General features: G+C 35.0%; 1 long non-coding RNA gene across 1 annotated transcript in view; it reads left to right on the top strand.

Annotated features, from left to right (window-relative positions):
- The window catches only part of LOC125612499, a 31,956-nt gene extending 18,529 nt beyond the window's left edge, over nucleotides 1-13,427 (top strand). The window contains exon 3 of the long non-coding RNA XR_007342864.1: nucleotides 8,021-13,427. This is a non-coding gene — a long non-coding RNA (uncharacterized LOC125612499). The remainder of the gene's footprint in view (nucleotides 1-8,020) is intronic.
- Nucleotides 13,428-17,781: the final 4,354 nt, after the last annotated feature.

The raw sequence follows: 17,781 nt of genomic DNA, 5'->3' as shown, positions 1-17,781 counted from the left end.
TGTAAATCAATGGATGTGTAACTGATGTGATTCTGCAATCTGTGTATGGGGTGAAGGTGGGAGTTCATAACCCACTTGAATCAAAGTGTGGAATATGATATGTCAAGAAATTTGTAATGTTTTGAACAACCCACAATAAAAAATTAAAAAAAAAATAAAAATAAATTAGAATTTCATTTCATAGACAAAAGTTAAAATATAATGATTCCAGGTTTTGAGGGTTTCCTGTAGCTCTAAATTCTGCCTCAAAAGAACAATTCAAAACTATTTATTTCAAAAGAAAATTCCCCAAGTGAGAAATATTAGGAAGACTAATTTTTTTTAATTTGAAAAAATAATTAATTGGTGATAATTTTCTGATTTATATGTAATGACTAAGGCAAATATTAGATGATGCTGGAAAATAAGTAAATATTACATTTGAAATTTTGCAGTGTATTTTTGAAGTTATCAGTTGTATCCATATAAAAATAACATTTTTAAATTAAATGTCAACTTATTTTGAAGATTTTAAAGATATTTTTTTTTCAAATTTGAGGGGATTGTTATACATAGGTTTCCTCAACCATACTGAGTTATAAAAATGTTTATAGAATTCTATCCAAAATTTAAAACCACTTCTTTTCTCTATAAGATTTTGGTTTTTGAGAGTTCATAAAAAAAAACTAAATATGAACATAAATTAGCCTTTATATTTTTGTAAGAATAATTTAAAAATAAATTTTAAAGTAAAAATTAAATTAAGTAGACAATAATATGGATTTCTGAAAACATGCATTTGCTATTCCCTACAATGCAATTTGTCATTGGTGATGCTAGTGGGTTTTTTTGTTTTGTTTTGTTTTGTTTTGTTTTTTTGGCTCTGTCACAAAACCTGAATAGCAGGAAAAGTGAATGAGCAGATAATTCAGACTTAAAAATAAAGAGTCTTAGCTATTGGCAGATGTCAAGACAACCTGAGACTTAATGAATACTAAGCTGCATCCTTGCCATCCTTATCTTCTCCAGCACAGTTGACAAAACAAGTTAGTCTTGATGTCAAAACAGATGGGGAAGGAAGAAAGACAGACAGTAGAAACTTGGGCAGACTTAAGAACTCTTGCTTTTTCATTTCAAGTTTTCTTTTTTATTCTCAATTATCTCTTAGGCAAACTCTGTGTGCATGAAATTAAAGCATTTACTAATCCACAGAAAATTGATCAGAAAGCATTCTGTACCACCAGCATCAACAATTTGGCAGGTAAAATCTTACTGACCACTTCTTTTCTTGTTAAAACCTTTGAAGTCCTTGTTTGAGTCACCTGCCCATAGGCAGGGTGATGGATCTCTTCTCACAGAAGTGCTCTTGCTTGGGCTCCCTTGTTGGTACAATTTGTTTCTTTCTCTTTTTGTATGTGTTTGCTTCCTCTTGGGGCTCATTACATGTTGGATCCTCCAGGGCTCCATCCTGGGCCTATTCTCTAACACTCCTCTACTAGCTGATCACAGTTTTCATGGTCATCTAAACGGGTTATTTATACTCAGTCCAAGTTCCTTTCTGAGTGCAAGACTCACAAACTCAATTGGATAGTGATTGATTTATTTATGTTTCAGTGTCAGTTTTCCTTCTGTTTTAACATAACTTGTTTCTATCTACTCAAGCTAGAAATGTGAGTCTTCTTAGTTTTTCTTAAATCTAAACCCTGCTCTCCATGTCTATCTCTTATATAGATTTTTTTTCTTGGAACCCTTATTTCTTAAATCTTTGTCTCATGAAGGAATTGGAATGGCTGCTCTAAACACACATCTGTGCCTCTATGTATCTTAAAGTATGGATCATCACCCATAAAATAGAGTACAAATTTACTGGTGTGTGTGGCCCTTCTGTGATTCCACTTTCATTCATTCATCAAATGTTTATGGAGCTTTTCATTTGCTCCTGAGAGTAAATGAAAGACAGTATGCCTTCTATAAGAAGCTTAGATTCTGTTGGTAGAGAAAGAAGCATAATTATCAACTGAGATAAATAAAATGCAAAAACAACAAACAAACAAACATCATAAAGAAACCTGACCTAGTCTGGGGAGTTGGGAAAGTCTTATTAAGCAAAGGTCATCTGATCTGATATCTAAAGGACAGTTAGGTATAATTAAGGAGGCAAAGAAATAGAAATGGTGGGGGAAACATTCATGCCTTGGATACAATATTGGCAAAGGCTTTGCTGTTGGAGTGAATTGTGTTTAAAGAACTAAAAGGAGGCTAGTAGGACTGGAATAGAGTGAAGGAGGGGACATGAAGACATGAGCAGGTGACATAAAGAGGGAAATAAGGACAGGATGTCTATCTTGACCTCTTCAGTTCTGTTGAGAATTTGGTACTTCTGAGAAAGAAAAAAAAAAGTAGCTATTGAAATTCATTAGGACTATAAAATAACATTTGAATTATAAAATACATTTGAATTTGAAAATAACCTTCTGATGAAAGTGTAGAGTAAGAATCAGAGAAGAAAATATTGTGCACGTTGCTGATTGAAATAAAAAAGAAAGAAAAAAAGAGAAAGAACTGCACATCCAGTCTAGAAGAAGTGACAGTCTTAAATTTACCTTATGACTCTGAAACTGCTCTCTTAGGTATGTAAGCAAAAGAAATGAAAACATGCATCGACACAAAAATGCCCATAGTAACATTATCCATAATAGTTAAATGTAGAAACAACCAAAGTGTCCATTAACTTGTGAATGGATACATAAAATATGATATCTTCATATACAATGAATATACACTCTATCATAGATGAACTCCAAAAACACTATGCTAACTCAAGGGAACCAGGCACAAAATCTCATTTATTGTATGAGTCCATGCATATGAAGTATTCAGAAAGGCAAACCAGGGGGACAGTAGGGTAGTGTTTATCTGGGGATAGAGCTGAAGGGGGACGAGGAATGACAGGTAATGGGCACAAAAGATCTTTTGGAGGCAGATGGAGGTGTTCTAAAATTAGATGGTGATGATGGGGGCACAACACTTCAATAAAAATCCCTGAGTTGCACATTCAAAATAAATGAGTTTATGATATATAGTTTATCCCTCAAAAAAGTTGTTGAATGAATAAACAAATGAATAAGTAAATTCATTAGTTGACAGAGAAACAAATTGTGTGCTTGTAAACACTAGTCAAGAGGTCCCTGTGACAGCCTAGGTAGAAGATGGTGGCTCTAGGGTGGTGGCCTCTATGGAAAGAATGGAATCAGCAGGAGAAATGTTCAGGAATTAAGCTGAGTACGAACTAGAGACAGAGATGATGTGGGAACTCTGGCTCATACTCTGTCCTCTAGAAATACCAACTTCTTGTGAATATTTGAGCACTCATGTTCCTTTACTTTCTGAGTGTTTTCAAACAGGCTCCTCATCTTCTCCCTGGTGTTCACATGATGGTTCTTCCACACTCAGATCAGATGTCATCTCCCCTTTAATGAATTCCCTGAGCCACCTTACCTCTATTGTGTTCCCACAGCACGCCCTGCCCACATCCATGTTAGCATTTTCTTGTATGCGCTTGTTTACCTGTCACTCCATTTGATCACTACTGCCAAATACCTGACACTGAGGTCTTCACATCCATCACAGTACCCTTTCCAGATATGACCAACTGACCACTGTACGCCTGCTGAGACAGGACACCTCTACACAGTGCCACGGGTAGCCCCTGGAACCAATTGGCATTGCTACATTCATAAATTCTATTGCTGTATTCTTCACAGTCTTCTCTTGACTGTGCCATGCTTTGGGACATGGTTCATTTGTTCATGAGATCTCTGAATCAGGTACAAGAAATGGATACAATAAATGGATAAATCCTGACTAAGAAGAAGCTTCCAGATTTATCTATACTTGATATGGAAAGCAGTTTTATTTCATATACCATGTCTCTTTCACAATGATGGCTTCCATTTTGTTTTGTTTTGTTTTGTTTTGTTTGCCCTCAGGTGGCAAGAAATTAGCTGAGCATCATAATTTCTTCCCATTTTTTTTCTGCTAAATCCTGTGTTTTGTTTAGTGAATGCATCATCCACAGTCTTCCATCATAAACCACTGAAGTACGGTCCATAATGGGGCTTGGGCTTTACACAATAGTCTTGATATTTTAGACATTATGCCTTTGAGAGCTAAAGCTTTCTAAGTCAGGCATCAAGGTAATGATTTAGTTATTTATTCCTTTGAACCAGCTACTTTTGTGACTCATTTTTCTCCCTAACCCATGCTATTATGCACTAATCCATACATTACTTCCCTTCAATGCAGATGACACAGACTGTTGACTTAGGGTGATTTTGCAATATGCACATTAACAAAGACTTTGTGAGCAGGAAGAATACCAGTTATTCCACCAACTTTAAAAAAAAATAGCTGAGTGGGAGACCAGCTTAGCAGGGTGTTAAACATCCATTAATAATGGCAGGGAGACAAAATTCAAGGTTTTGATTTTGGTTCAGATAAATGCTTTAAAGTCAAGGCTCAGCTAACTGTATTTCACTGAGTTTCTGTTTGAAAAATCCTGGCCTGAACACACAGGGGTGTTTGCCTGCATGAAGATTACACAGACATTTCCAGTAGCTTATGTAATAATGACCGTGATTCAATAATGCACTTTAAAATTATTATACATGTTGATCTTAGTGGGGTAGTCCAGGTTTCAAATATGTGACCCTGTTTTTCCACATGGCTACATTTCTCAAATCATATGTGTTGACTTTTGGTACAGAAAATAATATTTTTAAAGTCTAAAGTTTTTACTATATTCCCACTTCAAAATTTTAGACAAATTAGTTCCATTCTCAGTGATAAAAAAACGTTTGTTGATTTGCATTGCTACCATGTTATGTGGTGCATATGGCTGATTCTTCATCCACCAACCTGTAAGTTCTTTGAAAACAGAGACTGTGCTGTTTATTTTATAGTCCATCAGCACTTCTCCATTTCAGGTGCTCAAATGCTGTTACTAAAAATATGCATGTTAAAAATTACTTTCATGATAATATTAGAACCATTTCTTCACTGCTTGTGGGAAACTTCACCATTGTTGAACTGGTTAGTACTCTAGTTTCACAGAAGAAGTGAATTTGTTTTTCTAAAATGTGCTTAGTGATTAATATATGTCTGTCATGGTAATGGTCACTTTGACCGGATTCCCTCAACAGATATTCAGGACTCCCCTGTGAAACAAGCACTATTATTATGACTTGTTATAAGTAGGAGAATTCAACACAGTGAAATAACTCTGCCTTTGTCACACAAGCTGCTGAGCTGAAAAGCCCAGATTTAAAACCAGAAGTTCCATTTCATTTTACTTTCGGGAAAATATATGTTTTGTTTCATGTTCCATGAAAAAAAGTTTTGGTTTAGATTGATTTTCTTTATGCATTGCTTTTTTTTCCCAAAAATAAAAAAAAAATTAAGCCTTTTGAATGAGTACAGAGGTGGAAATCTCAGTGTTTTCTTTGTATCTTTCCTATTGCTATTGTCACGAATCTAGACCCTCAACATATCCACCTTCAAAATCTATCTAGAGTTTCACCACTCCTCATCCCTACCACTGCTCCCGCCCTGGTCTAATGCACCAGGAGCTCTCTCACATGACAGTTGCAGTACCACTTCCTCTCACCCCCACCACTATCTTTCTTGCACCCCTACAGACAAATCTCTATGAGAAGTCAGAGTGTTTTTTTCAGAAAAGCAAATCCGATCATGTGGCACAGTGCTCCTAACCCCAATAACTTTCCATGTCACTCATAGTAAAACAGAAATGTCTTTCTGGTGTTTCTACACAGTTTACAACTCCCACCTACAGTTATCTTTCTGATGTTGTCCTCCACTACTCTCTATTGCATGCAGTCTCTCAGCCATGCCATCTCTTTTTTCCCCTCCAACTCATGACATGTCCCAGCCCCAGGATCTTTTGCACTTGCAATGGTGTTAGACCAGAATTCTCTTAACCAGGACAATTGAGTAGCATCATTTCTCACTTCTTCAGGTCTTTGATTAAATCCTCCCTTTTAGTGCAGCTTCTTCGAATTGTAATATTTTAAATTATTTTCCATCTTCCTTCATTTTCCTAAGTAGCACTTACATGCTGCCTAAGCACATAACATCTAAGGTATTGTAGATTTTAACCATCTATTCAATGTCTGGTTTCACCCAGTAGGAGTGACCCGCCCAGGGCAAGACCTCATGTCTTTTGCCTTCTGAGCCACATCTCTAGCACCTGTGCCATTGCTTTGCATATAAGAGGCATTTGAGAAATACGGTGGAACCAGAAACTCTTGTTATACTTCAATATACAATAATGCACAATAGTACCTATGTTTTTCCAACTAGATGAAGAAATTTTGAAATATTATGGGATTGTTAATTACAGCTTCATGTAGGAAAATAGCAGGAATGATTTCCTGTAGTTAACTGGGTCATCATTTTACTAGTGTTGGACTCACTCAGATTTTCATGTAATATAGTCCCTTTACAAAAATTTATAAAGTTTCCCCTTGCCCCAAATTGTTTTTAACCTTCATAAATGTAGATCTGTGCTGAAACAAACTCTAGTTTAGCCTTAGACTCTCAATTATAGCTTTTCCAGACACATTAACTCCCAAATTCAGCAAACTCGATTTTTCTAAAGCAAAAAGAAGTCATGCAATAAGGAGGATAAACAAGTTTAGTTTTTTTTTTGTTGTTTGTTTGTTTTGTTTTTTTGTTTCCATCAGAGGCAGGCTGCAAGGTTTTTTGGCTTTTGTTGTCTTTTAACAAAAAGTGTTTATATTTTTACTGTGTAGTGCATAGTAATAATTCAGATGCTGAATTGGCTCCTTCTGGATTTCCTCTGAAGCTCTTCAAATTTGAAACTTTCTATTATATTCTAAAGTATGCATTTTCAAAAGGCATAAATACATAATTTAGATATTCTATTAAAATGATTAATGAAATTATTGAGCCAGATATTAGAGAAATATCAAAGTATAAATCTTATAGCATGTTTTCTAAGCTAAGCTGTTGTCCAGATGAGTAAGGGTCAGGGTTTCCTTTGCTATTTTTAAAACCATGCATTTATTTATGCCTTATTTATTCCATAAATATGGTATTCAGCAAATAATCTGCACTAAGTGTATTTAAACCTAAAAAAAAAGAGGTAGGATTTCAAAGATTTCATAAATGTAGGATTTCAAAGATTTTACAAATATGTCACTGTTAAATAGATAGAAATATGTTACTCTTAGGGTTTAGATATGAGGTGTCCCCCAAAATTTCATGTGTGAAACAATGTAAGAAAGTTTAGAGGTAAAATGATTGGGTTGTGCTGAGAGCCACAGCTGAGTCAGAATGGCCCCTGGCATTTTGCCAATAGTATTGGTTGACAGGCGAGGCATTACTATCTGCCTCAGCTGCTACTTTGGAGTTCTCATGGGGATTCCAGGGGATTCCCAGAGAGTTCCCATTGGTTGGGGAAGTGCAGGAGGAGGGATTTCCGGAGGAGATATTTCCAGTGGCTGGTTCCTGGACGAGCCACATGGGGTTCTGGAGTTCCCTGGGGAGCGTGTGTGGAGTGTGCTGGTGGAGTTCAGAAATAAAGTTTGCTCCTGCTTCATTGGCTCATGATTTGAGCCCAGCCAGACTGCGGCAGGGTTATGAGGAGTTTAACCTAATCAGTGCATTAATTCATTGATAAAAATAAACTCTAGGCAGGTAGGGCGTGCCTGAAAGAGGTGGGTCATTGGTGGCATGCGTTTGGGTTTATATTTTGTCCCTGATGAGTGAGATCTCTCTCAGCTTTCTGGTGGCCATGTCCTGAGCTGCTTTCTCCCACCACACACTTTCACCATGATGTTCTGCCTCATCTTGGGCCCAGAGTAGTGGAGTTGGATAGAACCTGTGAGCCCCAAATAAAATTGTCCCCCTGTAAAATTGTTCTTGTCAGGTCTTTGGGTCACAGAAGTGAAAAAGCTGTCTAAAAAAGTTACCATCATCATTATTATTTTTTTTTTTTCAGTAGACATCAGATACTGGAAAACACTCCGCGAACTATTTGAGAAGTATGAAGACAAGAAATGAGGTGGTGCCTTTGAAATAGATGTCTCCACAACTGAAAAAAAAAATTGAAGTTTAGACATTGGCATGGCTTTGATCTTCAACATCCCCCCCAAAACCTTGTTTTCTTAAAGTCTTGGTGGTTGACTCAGTGCCATAGAGAGGTGACAGAACCTTTAGAAGGTGGGGTCTAGGGAAGAAGGTAGGTCCTTGAGGGTGTAACTTTGATGAGTATATTGGAACCCCAATCTCTTCCTTTCTTTCTTTCCTAACTGGCTACCATGAGGTGAACTGGCCTCTTCTACCATGCACTACCACCATGATATATTGTGTCACCACAGGTCCAGAGTTACATGGCTAAGTCATCATGGACTAAAGCCTCAGAACTGTCACCCAAATAAACCTTTATTCCTTATAAGTTGTTTATATCAAGCATTTTGTCACAATGATGGTAAGCTGAACTAGCACAGGATACTTAAGTGGTCTCAGCTTCACTCTGAAAATTGACTTATCTTTACCAACACGAGATAATTGAGCTTGCAGGAAGCGGTGTTGTATACAATAATCTACTGTCTACCTTCTTTTGTCTAATATTGTTCCCAAACCTTTCTAACTCTTTTCTCTTATGCAAGCTGATCATGCTGCATAAAGATTGTCTGGCCCTTCTTTTTTTTGGGGGGAGGGTTCCAGGAATTGAACTTAGGGGTACTCAACCACTGAATCACACCCCAAGCCTATTTTGTATTTTTATTTAGAGACAGAATTTCACTGAGTTATTTAGCACTTCACTTTTGCTGAGACTGGTTTTGAACTCATGATCCTCCTGCCTCAGCCTCCTGAGCTGATGAGATTACCAGCATGCGCCAATGCCCATGGATTGTTTATCCCTTCTTTAAAATACTTATAACCCTTAGCAGAAGGCAATGAGGAAGTCATCTTCATGTCTGGTCTCAGAGATGAGTCACTCCAAGTGATCCTGACATTCTCTTTCTCTGCTTTTTTCCTTCTCCATTTATTCCACAAATGTATCTTACTAAAATAATGTGCTAACTGTCCAGTTTTCCTACTGATAAACTCAAAAAAGCTTGGTGCCATTGCTGCCTTTCCTTCTTTGAGGTACTCTGCTTAGCACAATACCTGCATTTAACTAGCTATTTCATGAATATTAATGGACTAAATAAGTTGCATGATATCAAATTTTAACTTAAATATTTGATTTTGAGTGTTCATCTTCAATGATTAAGGAAGAGGTTAATTTTTAATAATTCACCAATGCTTAGGTGAACAGGATTAGACAGTTTCAAAACACCTTAGTTGTGCAGTAGGCGGGAGGGGGCAGGTTAATTCATGCCCAAGACACATAATAGTTCCAAAGGACTTTGCATAAATAAATAATTTATTTTATGTTTCTTGCTGGTATTTTTGCTTTCCGAATCTTCAAAAAGATGAGCTTAAAGACCCAGAAGAGAGTTCAAATTAAGACAAATTAAAAATATGATCCAAGTAAGACAGAAGAGGGAAGTATGTAAAAATGTACTTGTTCAGTCTTGCTACTATTTCCTGGAGTCAATCTCAGTTTAAAACATAATAAGCAGACCCCAGCTTGTCATACCTACTTTCTCCCAGGGGTTTGAAACTGTAATGAAAGCATTTTAACTCAGTGGTAACTGGATTAGAGTAATGCAAGAACCTGTCACCTTGGGACCTCCTGCTTATGTCTTGAACTGAATAAATGTGCATGGAAATTGTTTTAAACCGATGGCTGTGCAGGATCACAAGTTATAGTAATGTTGACAGTCTCAGCTTGGAACCTGGAAAAATAGCAAAACTGTGGAGCAGGGATTGAAAACAGCTCATTTGCTGACATGAAAACTGCGCTCAGAGGTTTAGATGTACAACCTCTGCAGGTCAATGGTGACAATATTTGCAAAGTGCCACCAGCATCTCTACTGCAAATTGAAGCAACTTAATCCAAATTTTTGCTGCAAATCTCAAGCAACTTGATTTCTTTTCCAGCCTCTAGTACCCATAAGAAGCCAAAAGAAGAAGTTTCTCAGACTTAAAGTGTACGAAAGGATACTAAATCTTGCATCTCCTGGAGGCCGAATGGGTAATGAAAAGGCATAGTTGTCACATTCTGTCAGAGCTGAATAGCTTGGAAATAATCCAATCAGTGTGTTCCTTTCAAAGAGTAGCCGGTGTTTCAGTATGAGTTCCTCCTTCGTTATTTCACAGGTTTATTGTACTCTGTCACAGAGGCAAAACATCTGTTGGCAAAGACAAGGGAAGAACAGGGGATTCTCCATCTTCCTTATGAACATTTGCAAAGAAGTTCTGGTGAATTTACTGCCACTGAAAAGTGGCAGTTTTTCACTTTCTGAGATTCCAGGTTCAGGGCTGCACCAACTAATTCCTGACTAAGAAAAAAGAAAACCTGTAAGTTCTAAACTGTCAAAATGTATCTTAGAGTCAAATTTAGCAAAATGGACACAGAAGGGAGGATTCAGAAGAGTCTTAGAAATCCAACCTGCTTCTTAAAAAGTTGAGTTGTTCCCTAAAGGAGATTCATTTAGAATCCATCTTTTCATAGAACTTTATTTAGTTCCATAGTACCAGCAAAATTGCTCAATTCATAAAGCCATCCATATCAGCAATATTTATAAAATATTACATGGTTCTTCTTACTTCCTTCAAATGGAATAAGCAGTAGGATGTCCATTTTACAGATGTGGTAAGTGAGATTCAGAGATCAGGTATGTTTTGCCTGTGGCATATGGTGATATGATTCTAAGTGATAAGTCAGTATTATATCTGAATTTATCTCTGCAAAACCCTGTGTCCTGAGAAGGTCTAGTACATAACAGATACTTTGCTTTCCAGTCTTCCATTGAATTAAATCAGTACCTCCATAATCCACTTGAAGAACTCATCTTTTCATAACACTTTGGAAAGGAATAGGTGTTCACAACTACTTAGAATATTTATTTGTTCGTGAATTTGTGTCTCACCCTTTGCATGCGAACTGTGAGATGTTCAGAACCCACACATGATCACTTAGACAGTTCAGGTTTTGAAATAACTTTTTATATATCAATGTAATTTGGTTGTAATTTTTCTTAAATTTTGAATCGGGACTAAAGTGAAGTACTTAATATCAAATTGGGAAGGCATGTCAAAAACCATGCCTGGTTTCTCCAATTGTGAAACAGATAATGGTTTACTTTGGACTGAAGTAAAAAAAAAATATATGGAGACAAATTTAGGAGTATATGGTATTGATTCTCTTGTTATTACTATTTTTACTATTTGTGTGTGTCTATATTATGCTTTTTTCTTCCCCCTTTTGTATTCCATACCTGTCTCCTGTTATATTAAAAAACAAAACAAAACAACAACAATAAAAAAAACAGTCTTGACTCTAGGCACTGTGTAAACCACCCCCAAAGCTCCCCAAATATGGCAAGAACAGGCAACTCTTTCAAAGTTGTATAAAGGGTGCAGGGAGCTGGTGTATTTAGTATCTAAGGAGCAGCTTTTCCTTTTCTTGTTACTTTTTTTCCCTTTTCCCTCAGTAGAAGCTAAAACTTTATTATAAAACCACAGATAAGTATATCAACTGCTCAGAGGCTGGCACAGCAGAATACAAGGAAATAAGAGATAAGGGAATTTGGTCAAATACAAAAAGTACTGTGGAATTTAAACCAAATGACAGCAGATAAGGCTTTCTCTGAGTTTCTATTAAAAATGTAATAAATAAGAAATTCGAAAAATTTTTTTCCAGGCCCAGCACTTTTGTTCCTACATTGCTCATCATAAATGTACAGTATTTTCATCAATGTGTGGATTCTATTCACAGTTGCAAAAATATACACTGTTGGAGTCATGCTAAAGATATGACAGCCTTAGATTGATGCCCTGTGAGTCTTTCTATAAGGTTCATTATTTAAATAAGTAGACTTTATTTGCAAACTTGAGGATGTAGCCCCATAAGCTTGCATGGATGTCTGGTGGTGAAAGAAAGGTGGTTCAATAGAAATCATCAGAAATCAAAACAGATTACAAACAAATAGGGTAGATACTTTGCATATGAATTTCCTTAGGGAAAGTTCATAGTTTTCTATTTTATCATTACTTACAATATAATATTTCTCTAAGGTCTTTAAGGTACTGTTAGTAATGGGTCTTACTGATATTTCACGGTCCACTATGGAATTGAAATTGACCTAAGTCAGATATGTCTTAAAGTGGACACAGCCCTTCAATGAATTTTCATAGATTCATGAAGACCATCTCAGTTCCTAAGCTGACTTCAGGGAAGGGAGAGAGATTGCAATCTAGACAAAAATAGACTCCAGTTGTACTCTGAGATGACAGGACCTGCAGACCTGAGTATGATCTGCAGCCTTAGGTGAAGTGTTCTGGTGCTGGCTCTATTTATAGAGAGTAATATCCCCAAGTCATAAAACATCTCCCTGTATAATTAATATGGCACATTTGTCTACCTCAGCATCTCTTGAGCTCAGTCTATGGGATGGTTCATAGAAGGAGAAGACCACACTATTTGGATGGTAGGTGTTCAACAATTTCATTGCAACTTGTCTTTTGTTCTTATTGATATGTGCATATAAACTTCTATCTACTTGAATTTATGTTTAAAAGCATTTATTGATAGATAATTTGGGAATCTCATATTTATATGTCATAGTAGACTGAAAAAGAATACACTAAGCCTATGTGATTCTTTATACTTTCGTTCTTGCTAGCTTGCAAGTGGGGGGGAATCTTATCATATTTTAGTAATAATTCCATAGACTGTGGCAATACATCCTTCCTGGGCATAGTAGATCTAGTGCCACAAATAGGTCACACTTTGTAAATAGTCTGAGTATCAAATCATGAGTGGGTATAACTATCAATAAACAAAAATAGAGTCCAATAGAAGTAGATTGTGTGAAGAATTGTAACATAGTGTCATAATATGTCATAACACCTAATTTTTAAAAATAGTTCAAGTTTAAATGTCATGTTATTTTATATAATCAAATTTTAGATTTTTCTGTGTGTACAAAGATGTTGGTATTCACAAGATATTGAAGATCCCATGCTATGTGGAACATAAAAGAAGATCAAATCTCCTAAAATTAGCCACGGAGTTGCTTACAGAAATTGGATAGCTAGAAAAATCTAACTCTGATCAGTTTTTAAAAATTGCTTTTTGAAGTACTTAATTCTCTCTCTGAAAATAATTTAAGATTTAGTATCAATGGAACATTTCTTCGTATTTATAAACAAGATCTCATAAATCTTTGCTGCTTTTGTTGTATGGACCAGAATAAGAGGTTTAATAAAACTGAACACCTAGATCTCCATATTTCTTGCTGTCTCTGTGAAAAATCCACATCAGTCTTATCTCTAAATAGCCATATAGAATTCCTTCTCAACTAATGAGAAATTTTTTGATTAATGAATGACTAGAATTAAATGAGCAATCATGAGTAAGGTATTTAGAATAGCCTCTGGCATGTGCTGATCATCCTATTTATCATTAGTTTATTATGTTTATTGTTAATTCATATTTCTATAATAGAACATTGGGGTCATCCCATTGTCAGAGTTTCCTAGCAAAACAAAATGTATAAAACCTGAGACTGTTGGCAGAATATGAACCTAAGTCCTCATTCTTTCTCTATTCCATTTTTAAACTCAACTATTGACATTAAATTTTATAAATTATTTGCATGTGTTCTATTTTATAACTTCATTTAAGAAATAATTTTAATTAAAGAAAATCCTATCACTTGAGAATTGATTTAAAAATAATTTTGCTTAATATACTGATTACTAGGCTATACTATAACTTGAGGACATCTTGAGTTTCACTTAAAACCATAACCTCATCCATGAGAGAATTTGTATAGGTGCATATGGGTGTAGTTATCAGGTCCAGGTTTTGTGTGTGTGAATCCAGAATGCCCATGGACAAAGTGGAGCTCTCCCTTTGGGATTCATGAATTCTGAGTACCGTTCTTATCTATGAGATTCTCTGTGGAAAAGAGAGAGAGAGAGAGAGAGAGAGAGAGAGAGAGAGAGAGAGAGAGAGAGAGAAAGGGAGAGAGACAAATTTTCCTTTTAAATTTTAATTATTGAAAGCTTAAGTTCTCTAGAGGGCATATACATATATTCATATAAATATTTTGTATTGATCCACTTAATCTTATTTTATGGTTATTTAAAGTGTTCTTTTGGGACTAGTTTTAGTTGTTCTAAATGAACAAAAAATAGGTTTTGTACTTTCTCAAAATGAAAGTATTTTGTCAATATCTTTGAATTTTAGCATGCTATTAAATAATCACTCAGGATATGCAATGATATCCCTGAAAATAATGGTGTAATTATTTAATTAGATAAAAATAGCATAAGTGAATATAATCTACTTTAATTTTCAAATATATTAACAGTGATATCCATACCAAAAAAGTTCAAAATTTGCCAAGCAGTAAAATAATAATTGTGAACATATGGGTAGGAAGGCAATTGATTTTAAATATCATTAATTAATAAATAAAAATTAATAAATTTGGGGCTCTGATTGTGGTTCAGTGGTAGAGTGCTCGCCTAGCATGCATAAGGCACCCGGTTTGATCCTCCCACTACGTAAAAGTAAAATAAAGATATTGTATCCACCTAAAGCTTAAGAATAAATATTTTTTAAAAATTAATAAATTATTTTCTTCTCAATAGTAATGTCTTGATTTCATGTACCAATATCAAATTCTTGGTCATAATCTTTTTATTATAATAGACTATTTTTTAGTACTTGACCATTTATGATAGCTTTAGAACATTTAAATGGTTACTTAAATCACATCACGTAACAAAATTTTTGTTTGCTTTATAATTTCATAATATAAAGCAAACAATTTTGTGGAAATGAGAGCTTTTGTCAAGTATTTGAACTATTATAACATTGTTAAGACATGTTTCACAGAATAGTTATGTCTCAAATTAGTTACACCTATTTCTTTTTCTAAGCCTAAATAGCTTTCATATTTATTAGGTCTGCATATACTAACAAATAAGTTCTATGATGCAATTATAAAGGAACACAGGTATAGTTTCATAAGGGTCCTTGGCAGTAAAAGATCACAGTAAGTTGTTTCACTGCTGTCATTTCAGCAGAACTAAGACACACACACACACACACACACACACACACACACACACCCTCAGTTCATCAGGCCATTACATTGTCAACGTATGTGTGTCTTTGTGTGTGTCACACCCTCTAAATTCAGGTGGCCTCAAGCTGTGCCTTATAATTCCAGCCTCAATTAAACTTTGCAAGGTCAGCAGTACTGCACCAGGTCAGACATAAATAAGACAGAGGATGGTCCTTGGGTACAGAAAAGCCATATTTATTCTTTATCCACAGTTCATGGCTATCAAATGAAACCTTGAAGAGAAGAAAGACAGAAGAAAGGACAACTCTCAAAAGCTACTTTTCACCAAGTGTAACCTGTGTTAAAAAATATATGTGTAATTCAAGACATCATGGTATATATATATATATATATATATTTTTTTCCCCTAAGAATTCAGTTTTTACCAGATATTATTGAAGAATATGTTGATATAATTGTACATCATTACTTCAGAAATCAAGAGAGCCAATTTCTAATTTGTTGTGTGTTCTGCTAATTAATAAGATAAATTTAAATACATATTTTATCACTCTCAGTTTTCTCTTCATAAAATAAATTTAAAAATACATAAATCTATTAAAATTTTCAACTCTAGTTCTAATTGAATCAGAATTTCACTTAAATAATATTATTAAATAAAGATCTAATAAGCTACACAAAAATAAGAAATTTAGAGAATATATTTGATCATAAATGATGCATTGGAATTAATTTTTTAAATAAAAAAAAGCTCCTATAGGACAAAAAGACAAACATAAAAATGCAGAATAATTAGCAGATAATTCATTGAAAAAGTCATTAGATAGCCAATAAACACTTGAAACATCTTCAACCTCTTTAACAACTTGGGAAATGCAAATGATACCAGTGCTACACTATTTTATAATCACTAGTTTAGCAAAATTAATAAATCTAACCATGTCGAGGATGTTAGGAGTGAGATTCCTCATCATGCAAGAATGGCTACTGCACTGCAGAAAAATCACAAGGGCTTCATAGGATATTTTTAAAAATTGAGGAAACCACAGCAAAATATATTGAGCAGTGTATGTGTGTCACCAGCTTAAGGAAATTCATAGTTTCAATATTAGATGGTGCTGTGTTCTGTTTGATGATGTCAGATCTTTGCAAAGCTGTTCAGTGCTTGTTGTAGTAAAGAGAGAACAGTGTGACTAACATGCAATTATGGACATTTGTAGGAAGAAATCCAGTTTGCTGTTCTCCCTGTTGTCTAGCATGTTGGGTGAAAAGTTTGATCCTTCTTTTATTTTTACCCCCTATGGTGTTGGAAAATGAACCGAGGGCCTTGCACATGCTCTGTGCACTCACTCTACCAATGACCTACATCTCTAGACCTATGACAGTTAATGTACACATGAGGCAATGGACTCATTTTTAGCCCACACTAGCACATGATTTCTTTCATTGTAAACTAAATGGTAAGTGGTGCATGTGATAATAAATTGGATAACAAGTAAAAAAGAAGAGAGAAAGCAAGGATATTATTGAATAATATGTTGATATGATTGTACTTCATTACTTCAGAAATCAAGAGAGCCAATTTCTAATTTGTGGTGTGTGCTGCTAATCAGTAGGATAAATGGATTGAGAAAAAATGCAAAATGGATAGAGAAAAAAATAGCAGACTTTAAAGGTGTATAGCATAGAATTCCATTGGAAGTAAGACTGGAAGATTTAGAGAAAACAAAAAGCAAAATAAGACATACTTGTTTTGATAAGTTGTTCATTGTTTATCTTAAATCCAAATTCAATTGGAGATTCTATTTATTTGGCAGCTCTACATGAAAATGATCAATAAGTTATAAGAATAGCAGATAGTATCAAAGTCAGGGAACTGATAACTGCATAGCAAGATTTTGAAGACTTTCTGGAGGTAAAGAGCAAACAATTCATCAGTAGGAGATAGGAGAGTCAAAGAGCTGAATCACAGCTCCTCTCCCATGAGAAGAAAGATACCTAAGAAGAAAATGCTGCGGTCTCTGTGGGAAAATAAGAAAACAAACATGAATTCTTGATTCAGTCAAGTGAGTATACTGTGAGAGCAAGTAGAAACTGAAAGCTGAAATACAGGAAGGGCAAGCTCCTAAAGAAAAAATGCACATGTTGATGAAAAGAAAATGTAAATGAAAGAAGGACATTTCCAATTTCTACAATTTATTTGGGGGAGTATGAGATAAATTTGAGATTTAGCTTGACTGACCCAGAGATGCATCAAAATAAAGATTGCTACAAAGAAAATTTTGAGATATTAAAAGATTTGAATTGAATAAGGCTCTATGCCAAAAAATATTTAAAAGAACATGCATCATGTGGAAATAATGATTTCTTAATCATAATCTGGGTAAAAATCCAGATTATATGATTCAAAACTGATAAAGGGAGGTATAAATCAAATGGAATCTCTAAATAGGAAATTCATAAGTCTTGACATGCATAATCAGAGAAAAAGAGATTTAAGTATATTTGCAGCAATCATGATGACAACCATTAAAAATAAAGT

This window comes from Marmota marmota, unplaced genomic scaffold, assembly GCF_001458135.2.
Source record: "Marmota marmota marmota unplaced genomic scaffold, marMar, whole genome shotgun sequence".
In the NCBI taxonomy this organism is placed as follows: domain Eukaryota; kingdom Metazoa; phylum Chordata; class Mammalia; order Rodentia; family Sciuridae; genus Marmota; species Marmota marmota.
This window is presented reverse-complemented; position numbering and strand designations above follow the sequence as displayed.